The sequence below is a fragment of the Xyrauchen texanus genome, chromosome 5 (genome assembly GCF_025860055.1).
Source record: "Xyrauchen texanus isolate HMW12.3.18 chromosome 5, RBS_HiC_50CHRs, whole genome shotgun sequence".
NCBI lineage: Eukaryota > Metazoa > Chordata > Actinopteri > Cypriniformes > Catostomidae > Xyrauchen > Xyrauchen texanus.
Genome location: NC_068280.1, coordinates 30,336,844 through 30,353,125, shown reverse-complemented (window position 1 = coordinate 30,353,125; position 16,282 = coordinate 30,336,844). Strand labels below are relative to the sequence as shown.

At 39.7% G+C, this 16,282-nt stretch overlaps 1 pseudogene; it reads right to left on the bottom strand.

The window, feature by feature from the left end:
* Positions 1–16,282, bottom strand: part of LOC127643525 (lipopolysaccharide-responsive and beige-like anchor protein) — a 116,977-nt pseudogene that overhangs the window by 53,559 nt on the left and 47,136 nt on the right.

Here is a 16,282-nt window from a genome sequence, read left to right as displayed (position 1 = left end):
CATTTGTAAGTGAGCATTTAACAGCACAAGGAGCATCCAAAACCTCCAAATTAGCAAAGGGGAAGTTGTGTGTTTGTGTGTACAGGGCTTTGATTAACACAGCAGCCATATGATTAGTGTGTGCAGGGGAAGCTAGCGGCATTATTTTGCTTTTATTGAGTGTTCTCACTGTCTCAAATAGATGAGACTGAACTCTCCTGAGCCAGAGACCGCAGAGTCACATTTACAGTCTTACTCTGTGGCCCTTTGGCCTACACTTTCACTCACTCACTCACTCACTCACTCACTCATTCACTCACTCACTCACTCACTCACTCACTCACTCACTCACTCACTCACTCACTCACACACGCACACGCTCGCACACACACTCGCACGTATGATCCTAGCCTGAAACTTACCTGCTGTGGTCAGATGAAACTAGTTGTAGCTTCTAAGAGTGAGCTGTAAATCATTACACTGGCCCTGACAAGAAACACACAGGAATGTGTGTGTGTGTGTATGAACAATGAGCCTTTAACACTGTTGCGTTGCATTGATATCATCACTTGCATGTAAACGTTTCCTATGTGCGTTTGTAAAGCACTGGTTGGGACTGTTCAGTGTTCTTGAATTCTCTATGTGAGGAACATCAAGAAATCTAGAAACTCCAGAGTGTTAATACTGATGAAACAATCTGACCAGATATTATGGAGATTTCATTAAAGGAAAACACACGCACACACCTTTGTCTAAATGTAGGTAACTTACTCCCAGGGTTCTGTCCGATACTGCTGTACTTGCCTTTCCAGTACCAGAGTAGAAGTGTGGCGTCTTTGGAACCGGAGAGAATGTAGTAGTCTCCACCAATGTATGACTCAGAGCAGGCCAGACACGTCACCACATCAAGATGCCCAAATACAACCTGTGTCAGTTTACCTGAAAACACACACACACAAAAATGAAGGGACTTTGCTTAGAACAGTGGGAAAAACTTTCAGTACAATGCACAACATATTTTCATTTATGCATTTGGCAAATGTTTTTATAAGGTATACATTTAGTATGTCGGTTGCTAAGAAATTAAGCACTTGCCATTGGTGTTGCTAGCACCAAGCTATTTGCAACTCATTTAAAAAAAATGTTTCACTACAACTACTCAAGGTCTGATCCTGGAGAAAGGAAAATACATGCTTTTTCAGGCACAGAGGTTACTGGGAGAAACTACCTTTCATTCTCATTTTGAATAAGAATTTAATGTAGGACTCTAAATGTTATATATATTTTTAATGTTCATTTGGACAGGGGAAAAAAGTAGTCCACTGGAGGTGATAGTATTGTGCAGTTTCTCTCCAAAGTTGAGAGCACCCAGTTGATGGTGCTATTAAAATACTGCATACGTACCAGCTAAAAGGGGTTGATTTTTGAGCACATTATTATAGATTGTATTAACCCTTGTTCGACCTTTGGGACATTTTTGTCTTTTTCATTTTTGTTTATTTTGGCTGTGTTAATGCCAACGGCATAATTTTAGCCAAATGTGTGTATTTTGGGGGGATTTTAATATTTCAAATACATAAAATACATCTATAATACACTGTGTACACAAAATAGTTACACTCAGGACCTTCAGGACAAAAATTTCACCATTGAAACCAATATTTGATCCCATATTTGTCAATAAAGCAAAATATCATGAATTCTATGATATTATGCTTCCATTCTGGAGACTTGAATTTAACATTTTCCTCATGTTTGGCCTGAGGAGCAAATACATGCTTTTTCCCTGTTTTCTGTTTGAAACTGTTTGAACTGTTTCCCTGTTTGCTGTATAGAACACTGCAGGCCAATTGAATAAATGATGCAGTTAAAATTTGGTGTGTTGGTATGGATGTCAGAGTGTGTTTTAAAGGGTTAAACACCTGGAAATTAATGAATATTTGGTAGTTATGATAAGGACTTATGTTGTTTAAAAAATCTTAGTCAGTGAAAGTGGATAATAATATTAATATATAATATTTTTATTGCAGTTTTTTTTTACATGGACATTTTTGTCCTCTAAGGTACTGTTTTTTTATCTGACACTGCACAAAAATAATAATGCATTAATATCAATGTTGTTGCTAAACATTGACATATCGCTGACTGTGATAACCCCCCTTAGCATTTATTATATGGAAAATAATTCATTTTTATGAATTCATCATATGAATGTATAATAATTTTATGGCAGTTTTTTGATGAACATTTCTGTCCATGAAGTAACTTATTTTTTTATTGACGCACAAGGGTTAAAGGTAATGTTGCAGAATGTGCATTTATAAAATTAAAAGTACAACTATAAAATGTGTTAATATAATTAGGTAAAATGTGGTGGTTTTAGCACATCTTATATACATAGATGTAAAATGGTCCATACAGGGGTAACAATAAATTCCATGTTTACATACGGGGTAACAAACATTCCATGTTTGGTAATTTTGTGGTCATCACTGCCTCAAGTACCACAGATAAACTGTTAAATTGATTTCCATGTTTTTATTTGATAAAGGTATTTTTTAGCACTTGGCATTTCAAAATGTTATGCATGTCACCCAAGCTGGAATAGTGGTGAATATTTAATGCATAATGGTTACTAGTAAAAACCACATCAAAATTGCCTTTGACCCCAAGTCTAAGGAGTATGAACTCAAGCATATTTTAGTTTTATGGCTTGTTACACATTCATGGAAATATAAATAAATATATAAAATAAATTCTGTCTCTGTGCCTGAAAGAACAAGTATGAACTTTACTGGGTTGTCAATCTACTAACTGCAGAGTGCGAGTGAAAGACTCCACTAAGCTGATGCTGTCTGCTGTGCCATTTACATACAACAGATAAGTGCACATGCTCCCCAATTCTTATGCAGTGTAAATATTGGTTTTGGAGTGCTGCATGCACATGATAAGTCTGGGTGTATTTGCATGAGAGTAAGAGGGAGCATTTGACTGAGACGTGTTTGACAGCCTGTCTGTGGTAACTGCAGTCAGATCACAGAGTGTAGTGCAGAGTGTCTGTCTGTGTCTTTCTTTCTTTCTTTCTTTCTTTCTTTCTTTCTTTCTTTCTTTCTTTCTTTCTTTCTTTTCTTTCTTTCTTTCTTTCTTCCTTGCATCCTACCATACCTACCTTCCTTCCATACATCTCAGAGTCTTACAAGGTTCTGTGTGTTGGAATTCTATTAACATTTGAGTTCTGCTTGCATTGCTTGCATTCTGAGCCTCATCCTCTTGTGAGGAGTCAAGGTCCATCCTTGAGATGAGAAATCTATTTGAGCCCAGGGGCAATGGAGTTGTAATGCAGTCTGTTGGCTCATTTGTGACTTTTGACCCTTTCTTTTGTGTATTGCAGTAGGGGGAGGTGTCTCGGCAGAGACAGAGGTGGTGGGTGGGTGGGGTGGGGGGGGGGTGGGGGTGTCATAGCGGTTACCTGTATCAGTGGAGTAGATGCGGAAGCTCTTGTTCCAGAAGCCGCAGAGCACGATGAATCGGTTGTCAGTCATGATGACAAAACATTGAGCATTTACCTGGATACTCTGATCTAACAGATCTTAGATCTGCCTCCTGTGAGTGCCCACATTACTGGCTCTAAAGAGAAAGAGAGTCAATAGTCAAACAAGGAAAAAACTGAAAGTGTAAAAAGTTGTAAAAGTACTATAAAGGTAAAGAGCTACAAACTAAACTTTACTGGTCAGAAAGTATGAGAGAATAGAGTGAAATGAGGCAAATACTGTAGTCTACTGCAGAAATGGAAAAATTGTAATAGATAAAAAGAGAAAGCAGGAAACACAGATAGCAATACATGTACATAAGAAGAGAGAGTTGAAGAGATGTAGAGACAGCTTTGAACCTAAAGGTCTATTGCAATGTCTGGTAAATTAATTCCTGAAAACCTCTTAAGGGATTATAAATACGTTAAACCATTAAAATATGACATTTGTCATAAATAATGGGCATGAGCACGTGATTTGTGAATGAATATATAAAGCAGTAAAAGACAGAATATTGAGAGAGTGTTCACATTTTCATCTGGCCCTAAGGGTTTGAAAAACAGCAACTTTTGTCACAAGAAAAATCTAAAATAATCATAAAGAATTATCTGGCCCACAAGCCGTAAATAAATTTTTTTTTTAACACATTTAACAGTGTGCATGTGTAAGAGAGAGACTGAGAGAGAAAGGGATGAGTAAAAGGGCCAGACTACTCAGAATCAGGTGTGTGATGCCTAGACACACTCGTGACACACTCCAGCACTGTGCGTCTATGCTGCACAGAGTGGACGAATTATCAACAGCACAGTCATGCAGAATTTACTGTGTTTAAACGTGAGCTGTATGGAATGCAGGCCATGTAAATACATACATGAAATTTTGGAGCAGGAAAAGAAAATGAGCTATGCAAGACGTCCTCACACAGGGAGATAGAAGAGAGAAATGTTTCTGACCCATCTTAAAATTTTTAAGTAAAAATATAAATAAAATAAAAAACAAAACTAATTAAAGCTGCAATTCAAAACATGGTAATTTGCACGTTTAGTACAATTTCACAAGATTGAACCAGTGTCCAATCGATTTTGGTTTTTCAATATGGATAGCCATATAATGCTATAATTCTAAGACCATTACAAAAATTGCTAATTTTAAATGTACCCCCTTACAAATCATATTATTAACATAATAATGTTCCAAAGAGCATCTTATGGTGTTTGAATTAGATGCCCTTTTGTACGAAGGAGTTAACATGGTCACAAATTTGTCACATGAGATTAGTGACCTAGAAATAGAGCAGATATTGTCAATATCTTAACTTCTCTTTTTCACCCCCTGACATTAATAAATTGTACAAAATATTTAGACAAAAATAAACTAAATGTTTTTGTAAATTTGGGAGATTTGCTTATACACCTCTGTTTATTGGTAAAAGCTGAAGACAATGTTAAAATACTTTCTCCTATCCCAGCTTATTATTTAGAGGAAACTATAAGTCAGCCATTTGTAGACTAATTTCCTTGAAAACTGTAAACTAGTGATGGGTTGTTCATGAACGATTTGTTCATTTTTAATGAATCTTTTATGTGACTCAAAAAACGAGTAGTCTCAGCGAGTGATTCGTTAATTTTCTGTTGGCTGCGCATGTGCATTGCGCAAACTCTGTTCGTTTGTTACTGCATAGGCGCTGTAAAGGAAACAGAAATTATTAGTTCACCTCTCCAGTCTTCTTGTCCAAGTTGTTTGTTCTTTTGTTACGTGACAATCCCATACGCTATGCATTGCTCACACAGGAAACAGAAATGATTAGTTAACCTCTCCAGTCTTCTGGTCTGAGTCGTTCGTTCTTTTGCCACGTGACAGACACATACACTATGCACATACGGCTGTTATGTGACAAAAGATGAATGACTGGGACAAGAAGATTCCAGAGGTGAAGTAATCATTTCTGTTTCTCATCATTTGTCCATGGCTGCATTATCAATTTTTCCTTATTGGGGCTATAATCAAAGTTTGCATAAGTAGACGTGTTGAGTGGATTTGGCTATTGAAAATGTAACATTTTAATTTAATTCTGCTCAAATGAACGAAATGAACGAAATTACTTGAAAAAAGATTCGTTCATTTTGCTGAACGAGACTCAAAGATTCAAATGATCCGATCTTACCATCACTACTGTAAACAGTGTGTTGCTGTAGCACTATAAAAATTTGTTTTGAGCAACCTGTCCAGCTTGACACAGCAACTTCGGTGTAGTATTGTGAGTTTGGGCTGGTATTATCGGTTTGTGCGATAAACAGAAGTCGGACTATTTGTTTGTTCCGCAGATGAAATGTAAAAAGAGAAATTTAAGCATTTCTGTTTGATGATGCAGAAATGACAAAGTCCAGCTTTAAATTAACATGCTATATAGGGCTGTTACAATTATGAAATGTTGCTAACAAATAATTGAGATTATGATGAATAATTGTCAGTTTTAGGGCGATGACGAATTATTGTCTCTTTTAGGGATTTCGTGATTAATTGTCATATAAATTGTCATAATATTGTGCTTCATACACCTTATGAAGTCATTTAGAATTATTTAACTTCAAATATACACCACCGATCAAAGGTTTTGAAACACTTGACTGAAATGTTTCTCATGATCTTAAATATCTTTTGATCTGAAGGCATATGCTTAAATGTTAGACAAAAATATATTTGTGCCACCTTAATAATTTATTTCATTATAAAAATAAAATGTAATATAAAAAAAAGTTTTTTGAAATTGATGACAATACGAGCCCAGAAGAGATGGGAACTCCTTCAATACTGTTTAAAAATCATCCCAGGGTGATACTTCAAGAAGTTGAAGTGAAATGTCAAGAGTACATGTCTGAAAATCCTAGGCAAAGTGTGGCCACTTTGAAGATAAATATAACACAGTTTTGATTTTTGATTTTGTTTTATTTTGTTTAGTCACAACATAATTCCCATAGTTCCATTTGTTATTCCATAGTTTTGATGACTTTACTATTATTCTAATATGTGAAAAATAAAAATTATAATAAAGATTGAGTAAGTGTTTCAAAACATTTGACCGGTAGTGTATAAATCAAATAATAAAATAGGGATATAAACATGAAAATTTGTTTTAAATAGCAAAATATGTCTAAATACTTAAAATATGTCTTTTTTGGGGGGTCAACTTTATTTCTGGTCTATTTACAGTACATTCACACTGTTTTTGGAAGTCATATTTTATTTTATAATTTTTTTTTATTAGATTTATATATACGTATATATATTACTAATGTATATATATATATATTATGTAATAGTAAAATATTTCTGTCCTAATTTCTTCACTTTCACACATTATTTTATTGCTCTTTAATTAAACCCACAAACTCTGATTTCTCATGAAGCAAAACCTTTATCATTTAATTTCATCATTTTATCACTCCACAGAAATAGTGTAGGGGGTGCATCTCCATCTCTGTAACAATGTGTATGAACCCGCTATGACCAGGAACTATGATCGTGCCATTACACGGTCGTTTAAAGTGAAGCTGAAGTGCTTTGTTTTTATTATTAGAGTTTATATTTGTTTGTTTATATTTTCACAGGAGTTTGGCATGAGCCTCTGCTGATGGCAAATGCATCAGAGTGCTTATGAAATGCTTCACGCGCTCTTCCAGACAGGATCTGCTCTGGTTGACATCCGCGCTGCGGCTCAGTGACGCTCTAAGTTCAAGTGAAATTGAATGACACAAACGTGCCATTGATGGCATTTATATTTTTGCTAAAAATTCACTTATTTGGGCATTAAAATTTGAATTGCACAAAAATCATGGTTATCTCAAATAACTTTGGTTAGATAAGTAAACCCGATCAGATGATTCGTTAATAATCATGACAGGCCTATATTGGCCAATGCTGATAATCTTGAAATAGCCAAATATAATCTATTCAGTCTCAACTCTATCTGACTGTCACTAGTTGCAACTGAAATGCAAATTCATGTTTCTTAACAATCAGACTCTTCACAAAGAAGGAATACAAAAAGGCTCAAATACAATTTAAGTGAGGTAGTGATTAAGGTTGTGGAGCAAGAGAGAATGGGACAGATGAGAAGTGACAAATTATTTTTCTGTTTCAGGAGAAAACACCATAAAAGTGTGCAATATGCATCAGGCTGATGAAGCTTAGCTGCAGACATTCACACAGACATGGTTAAGCAATGGAAGGGCAGCTATGAAGAGACAAACAGAGAAATCAGGAGGCACACATATATTTTGATTGTATATGAATGAGAACAGAAAAAGGAGAGAGAGAAAATTCAGAAAGGCTTCAGCAATATGTTTCCACACATCCTAATCTCCCTCTCATCACTCTATCCTCTTATCTTCCTCATCAACAGGTCGGAGGAAAGAGAGGAGGTGTCACGATCCCCTGTTGTCTGCCCCGTGTTGCACTACAATTCCCATGATTCCCGGCCATCATCACTCTGTCATTGTTCGCACCTGATTGTCGTTTGTGATCATCCTGTGTCTGTGTATTTAAACCCTGTTTGTTTCACCATTCCTTGGTCGATCGTTGAATGTTTCAGATGTTTTGAATCCTGATGTTTACTCTGTTCCCTGTCTAGCCGTGTTCATCCTGCTGTGTTTTTCCAGTCCGTGTTCCTTCGATGTTTTGGTTTCAGTTTTCCCATCGTGGATGTTTCTTTTGTTCCTGTTTGTTTTCACTTTGTTTTCAATAAAACCCGCATTTAGATCCCCACTCCTCGTCTGCCCTCGTCTGCATTCCTAACAGGAGGTCATACTGTCCTGACAGCATATGCCACGCAGCTTCAATCAGACATTATTACACCATTCATATTCATTCAGTCTGACAGGGCAGAGAGAGAAAGAGAAAGAGACAGAGACAGAGAGAGGGAGAGAGAAAGCACTGATTATGTACAGGCAAAGCCACAGCTCATTGCTTTCCAATTTGCATGCAAATGCTGGTCTCAAACGGAATGGCGGTTGGGTGAAAAACAGCACTGATATCCTCCCAAGGGCCAAGCACTCACAACTCACAACAGCCAATCACAAATCACTCTGCTGACGATTGACGAGTCACAGACCTATCAAAGGGTCAATCTCCACTGGTAACTGGTACTGCTTGTCTCGCACAGCGGAGCCTTGATGCCCTAAGAGAGACAGGAAGAAAGAGAGAGAAAAGAGAAAGAGGACAGATGATAAATAGATGTAATCTTTTGAACCATCAGCATGCTTATTTATAGAAGTCATGGAACAGCCATTTACCACAGCACACTAATAATAATAACATCATTAGCTGGAACAAAAACTAAAACGAAAAAGAGATGGAACAAAACAATAAACTTGTGGACAACATAGATTCCCACAAACATACTTTGTCCTGTATATCACCACGCTATCTTGACTCAAAATTGTGCCCTGCATGCACTAGTCAATTAACTACATTTAGATACACACTCATTTACATGCACAATCTTAGACAATTATGCTTAATAAGTCAACGCTAAAACCGTTCATGACTGTTCCCTAAAAATGAACAATTTAAGGAAAACCGATCAGAGTTCCTAGATTTTTTACAAGCTATCACAATTTCATGTTGCATGGAAACGCCTTAATCGCTGTTCTGTAAGCTTGTAAAACTTCCTGTGTGCATATTTATGTTGTGATTTCAAGAGTGGAGTTGTTTATTTACTTTTTGCATGTAAATTCTTAAAATGAAAATGTGTTGTTGTTATCAGCCTTTGTTGTACATATCATAATCTAAAACAGTTGTACCTGAGTAGAGCTTCTAAAAGTAAAGTGTAATCTCTGAGAAATACCCTCCCACTCTCTGGTGAGAGTCTCTTAGCACCTCCCTCTATGCAACTGATCTTTAATAAACATAAAATAAGGGAGAGGCTGATAAATATAGGTGGACAGAAAGCTGAATGCAAGGCAGAGGAAGTGTCTGCTTGGATCATTGGATCATCTGATCCAAGCAGAGACATCAATGTCCAAGGAACTGATGATTATCCAAAGAGTTGAGAGGGATAAAGCTACACTTGACGAGGTAACTGACCAGCATAATTGAGAGTAAATGAATATACCACATGACTTATCAGACTGACTACATCTTCAACAGTAAAATCTTTCTCCAATATAAATAGTATTATCAAATGCCTTTACTGTATAATTTATATCGCTCACCAGTAAGTCCAGGCCACTTATTGAAGGCGAAGAGGCGGTTGGCAGTGACGGTGATGATGGATGGGTTGGTGAGGCCTGGCTGCATGTTGGCAGCCACGTGGGTGACAGGCGAGTTGGACGGGAACTTTAGGACCATAATGACATCCTGCTGCATCTACCCTGTGAACATCAGTGGGGTCTGCAGAATGAGACACTGTTAAGTCCATGAGTGCCATCATCAGCAGGAAGCGAGGGAGTGTGGGGGAAAAGAGAGATATGTCGGGAGGGAGGGAGAAAGAAGATGAAGAAGCAGGAAGAGAGGAAATTCGGCAGTGAAAGAAAGAAGAGTGCAAAAGAGCTCAAAAGTTGAGACTGAGGTCGAAGGTGATGCATTCAAAATCTTCATGAAGCCCTAACACATCATAAGAAAAACGATGTGGTTCTTGCAGGTAACTGGTTTATACAGGGTTTCCGCCAAGCTAAAAGACACATTTTTGTATAGTTACAGCTATAACCTGAAACACCTATTTACCTAGCTACTGTGTATATCACTGCACAGCACCCAGCGTCTTTACATAGCCGAGTTAAGGCTTTTCAGTGTCACCTCATAATTCTGTGTTAAGACACATGACGCTTTAACGCCAAATTAAAATATGCCAGCCATGACCCAGCTTAGTCTATAGTATCAAAGGCCTCTATGATGCTGCTTTGGATATGTATAAATTAAATGCAGCATCAGTGCAGCCACTCTGTGGCAGAGTATATATTTTATAATCTACACTTTCATATTTTGCTTATAATTGATACATGTATTTATTTCTATATTTATAATTTCATATTTAAAACATTATTTTCATAAAATTATTTTTGAAATTGTAATTTCTGTGCAAATGCATATATGGCACCTCTGTGAAGGATTAAAATTCTGTGTAAATGCACCTTTTTGTTATTTATACAGTATATGCCGCTTAAGATGCAGTTTCTTTGCCACCTTTGCAGTGTAAAGATCAAAATAAAGGCTCACTATTAATCTTACTTAACATGTCAGGGACAATTTCAGAATTCAGGTGTCAGAGTAATGACATAATTACTAAATGAAAATAATCTTTTAATGACAATTTCTGTCATTAAAATATTTCAATATTTGTATTATGTAGAAACTGATTTAAAAAGCAAATATGGTACCTAAAGCTGTACTATGTTGTAAATATAGTCATGGCTAAAGTGGTTGCAGGTACTCCACTACATTTTCGCAATATCGCAGGACCTCTTATGCCTTATTGCTTAAATGGCATACATTAGTTATGAAGTTCTTTATAATTCCAGATATGCTCCAAATATTAAACTTTGCAATTAAGTGAATGGATATTTAACATGCAATGCTGAAGTTAAAGCTGGAGAATAGGGGTGGAGAGAACAAAAAGATCAAAGCAGCCACACACTTCCGTTTCAGAGAAATCAATGATAGATCTGAAATTACAGGACCTTTAGAGAATTTCAGAAATGTTTCTGCTAGGCCTGTTATGATACTTGTTACTGAGTGTAATGAGTAGATGATAAACAGAAGGAAAACAGTTTGAAAGGTCTAAATCTGTAAAAGATAAGAGCTTTCCTTTTGCCACAAAGTATTCCAAACTCCATTAGTAACATTATAATTAGCTTTCTCCTACTTTCCTCTCTATAAAACTCCAGAAGCCAAAAGAGGTGCACGTACACACACACACACACACACAAACACAGCAAAGTCATCCAACCATCAAGTTGATTTCCTCGTCGAGGCAGAAATGTGTTTGTAAAGACAGGAGATAGTGTTCAAAATGGGTCAGGTCTGGGCAGCTACACTGTCACTCTCTATGAGCGATCTGATTGGTTACTGCTTCATAAATACATTTACATACAGCATAATCTGCACAGATTATTTACATTAAAGAAATAAAACTAGTTTAAATTAACAGTATTTATCAGATTATTACAAATAAATTCCTATATCTTTTGCAGAAATCTTAGTAGGCCCCTCTCTCAAGATTACCATTAAACTGTACTCTAAATGAGCCTTACTGTTGTTTTATGTCCGTGACTTCTAATCCTGACATGTGTGTGTGATCTTTAGACACACTATGAAGACAGGGCTAATTGGTGTGCCTGCAGTAAATTAAACAGACAGCTAGCACCTCTTAAATAGTGTTCAGCCTGTAAGTGTCATTAAACTGAGGATATACTCTTAATAACCTTCAGAAAACACGAAAAAGAAAAATAGTGATGGGGGGATGGGGGGTGTTTTAGAGACAGGGGACCATACTGCATGGGCTGTATGTACATGATTCAGATAAAGGATCAAATTAACTTTGAATGTCATTTTAAATTAAGACAAGTCTTTGCTTTTGTTTTAGGAATGTTTCTTGTCTTCTTTTTTCTTTTTTACGGCTTTAGTTTAACAGACTATTTCTTAAATAACATTAGACCATACATTTAAAAGTGGTTTTACATTAAGTACTTTTTAAGGAATCTGATTTCAGGCTAGCTTCTAAGGCACTTTGATGCCTTCCTACCTCTGGATCCTGCCTGATAAGTCTGTATTTTTAAGGTTTCGGATGCAGCCCATCTATTTGTGAGATGCACACATCTAATGTGCTTATGTTGTTTGCATATAGCATGAACGATGAGATTACAAGAAGACAGAAGCTTGGGAAGCCAATTCCTGAGCTTGACAGGATACTAGCACTTCTGACAACAGGGATCTTTATTAAATAACTGTATCAACATGTCTTGATTGCAACTTCACTCTGACATCTCCTGTTCAAAGAGTGACATCTTTCTAGCTTGTCCTAGTCTTTAACAGTTCTTACACTGTGTGCTAAGGATTGAGAGATCATTTAGTTAGTTTTCTAGGCTGTGCTGAAATATTTGATTCTAACTGGTATCTCAAGTCTAAAATCTAATTCTGAGACTATAACAATATTGGCATGTGGACTTTTAGAAGAGTGTGTGTTAGCTTTTTGAGCAGACATCTCAGGCAGGGGCTGTCATCGCCACAGAAACACACAGCTAATGGGGGTTTCTAGGCCGTAATCCACAGTCTCTCAATTTCTAGACTAAGAACCCTATCACCTCAGAGCTCTCCACAAACCACACAGCTTTTCCCAGTGCTGGGATCTTTGCTCACAATGGGGGCTCACTGAGAGAGGAAAGGAGAAGTGTTGGAGAGAAAAGAGGTGATGTAAAGCAGAGCAGGAGACAGTGATTGGGTGATTTGAGTGGGCAACTTTTAGAAAGATGGCTCCAGTGCACATTCCTTATAAACAGTTTATAAGAAATCCTAAACTCTTTTCCAAAACCAAGTGAGCTGCCTCACTGCCCACTGTCCAGGTAGCTGCCTTCTAAAGCCCAAAGTATACTTCAGTTTTGACGTGAACACTTAGTGAATGCTTACAGTTGAATGCTCAGCCTTTCAAAATACAGTATACTCAATTTGACTGCGTGCACACACTGGCGGTTGGCGCATGCGCACTACGACCGCTATGAGATAGAAATGAGGCTGGAGTTTGTTTTGTTTTGTGGAATAACACTTTTCCTTATAGAAACTTTGGCATTGACGGAAGATCAGTTTTACAAAGATGTTTTCTGCCATATTGAGAATAGACACTACGGATGACTACAAAATATCTGTTTTGTGGAATAACACTACTTCAGGACAGTTGGGGATGAATCTGTTCATTCCTTGCGATTAGGCCACCTGTTGTCTGGTATATGATTTGTGGAGTATTTCCACAGTACATTGGAATGATGACGTCATCTGCTGCACTCATAACAGCCGGCTCACTGATCATTCGTTTGTTTGTCTGAGGAAACTGAATGGCTTTATATTGGCTGGAATTTGTTTTGTGAAGGAACACACATTCGAGACAGTTCTCTGAATTAATCTACACTTAATTTGTGTTTACTCTCTCAATTGGCTTTAAGGCACTTAAGGTAGTTCTTAGGGGTCTGATCATACAGTATGCCTCATTCATCAAATAATCCAAAGCACGCAAACTTGTGGAGTTGGAAGGAAATATTAAAAGTACAGAGGCAGAGCAGAAGCGCCGTATGTCATCTGAGAATTAACCCGATTAAAATATAGAAATAATACTATTTTGTCGCGGAAGGTGGAGTTTTTGTTATTCAGGGCAAGACAGTCATACTTTGAATTGAGGGACAAAGCAGGAAAACTTTTGGCTAGATACTGTATATAAAGCAGGGAGAGTCTTTTTCTACCATCCCCTCAGTGAAATCTGCTGGTGAAGAAATGTTTACCTCAGCCACTGATATTAATAATGCTTTAAAGAATTCTACTTTGATCTCTATAGTTCCACATCTTCGTCTACTCATGAAGATACCAGAAACGTCTAGTTACGTATGTAACCTCCGTTCCCCGATGGAGGGAACGAGACGTTGTGTCAGAGAAGCGACACTAGGGGTCTCTCTTGAGCGCCGATATTCACCTCTGAACTATGAAAAAAGGCCAATGAGAGTTGGCAACCAGTATTTGCATGTCCCGCCCCCGAACATACGGGTATTTAAGCGGCGCAAATACGGGAGTTCATTCAGGATTTTTCTGAGGAGCCGGAAATGGTCCGGCCACAACAGGGGCTCGGCTCAGCGACGTGGCAGGGGAGACACAACGTCTCATTCCCTCCATCGGGGAACGGAGGTTACATACGTAACCTAGACTTTCCCCTTCTGTCGCTCTCTCCACGTTGTGTCAGAGAAGCGACACTAGGGGTCCACTTAAAAAGAGCCATGCGCTGAGCCGTGTACGTGATCCGCTGATACAGGAGCGAGCAGGTATTCCTACGTGCAGAACGACCAACTGTATCAGGCTGCACGTACCCTTCCCCAATGCCCCATTTAAGCCATCAGGATTCCTTATCATTACCCTGGAGGGGGGAACAAGGTGACGGCCGCCAACATGGGAACGGGCCAGCCTGGCTGGGCCTCTTTTCTCTCTATGTTTCTCGCATAGAGCAACTACGGCCGGGGCCCTTACACGCATTGAGGGAAGGGGGTCTTAGCCCTTATTAGGGCGGAGAAGACCCTCGCGGAGGCCACACCTACCCGGGAGGGAGGCAAATTTTGAGTGGCAAATACATCGCATGGCCTATACTTAGGTCTTATGCGGAAAAGTAGTGCGGTGGTAGATCCAGCCTCGCAGAGGGGGGAAGCATACAGCACGGCAACCGAGGCAGCTGTAACTGCCTAAGGGAAACACAGAGTCAACTCGTGAGGGGACAGAACCGTGGTTTTACACACAGGGGGAGTCCGAACAGGAGGCCTTACCTGTGGGGCACCTATACCAGTACAGGGTAGCTTGCGGTACCCACAGTGGTTTGGGTCGGTGAGTTCCTCCGCAGAACTGTGACCTATGAGGTCTAGGGAGGAGTCAACCAGTGTCCCAAACCTGGGATCTCCTGGGAATGAAGGCGCACTGTTTCCCCTGGTTAGGGGGAAGGGCGCTGGGTGCAAGCGATTCACCCGGTCAGATCGTGGATGTGCCACCGAGTTCTACGGGCTCGGTACCTGAGAGAACACGGGATGATACTGACTCAACTCGGAGATTGTAGAATCTCGCAAAAGTGTTAGGTGTTGCCCAGCCCGCTGCTCTACAAATGTCTGCTAGGGCAGTGCCCCTAGCCAGTGCCCACGAGGATGCAACACTCCTGGTGGAGTGGGCTCGGACCCGCAAAGGGGGGGGCACGGCCTGGGTGTGATAAGCCAGGGAAATGGCGTCGACAACCCAGTGGGCGAGTCTCTGCTTGGAGACAGCATTCCCTTTCTGCTGTCCCCAAAGCAGACGAAGAGCTGCTCAGAGCGTCTGGTGCTCTGTGTGCGGTCCAGGTAAATACGTAAGGCACGTACTGGACACAGCAGTGAAAGGGCTGGGTCTGCCTCCTCCGGGGCAGGGCTTGCAGGTTCACCACCTGATCCCTGAAGGGTGTGGTAGGAACCTTGGGCACGTAGCCCAGTCAGCGGTCTTAGGATCATGAAAGTGTCCACCGGACCGAACTCCAGGCAAGCGTCGCTAACAGAGAACGCATGCAGGTCCCCGACCCTCTTGATGGAAGCGAGCCGATCAGCAGGGCGGTCTTGAGAGAGAGGGCCCTGAGTCCAACTGAGTCAAGCGGCTCGAAGGGGGGTCTCCGAGTCCCATAAGGGCGACCGAGAGATCCCAGGAGGGAAACAGGTTAGGTCGGGAGGGAGTCATCCTCCGGGCACCTTTTAGGAACCTGACGATTAAGTCGTGCTTACCGAGAGACTTGCCGTCTACCGTGTCAGTGGTGGGCAGCGATAAGCGCAACATACACCTTGAGGGTGGAGGGGACAGCCTCCTCTCCAGCCTCTCCTGAAGAAACACGAGCACTGACCTAACTGCGCACTTCTGCAGGTCTTCGGCTCGGGAAGAACACCAGTCCGCGAACAGACGCCACTTCAGGGCGTAAAGATGCCTGGTCGAAGGGGCTCTGGCTTGGTTAATAGTGTCTATGACGGCCGAAGGTAGGCCGGCTAGATCCTCCGCGTCCCTTCCAGGGACCAGACGTGGAGATT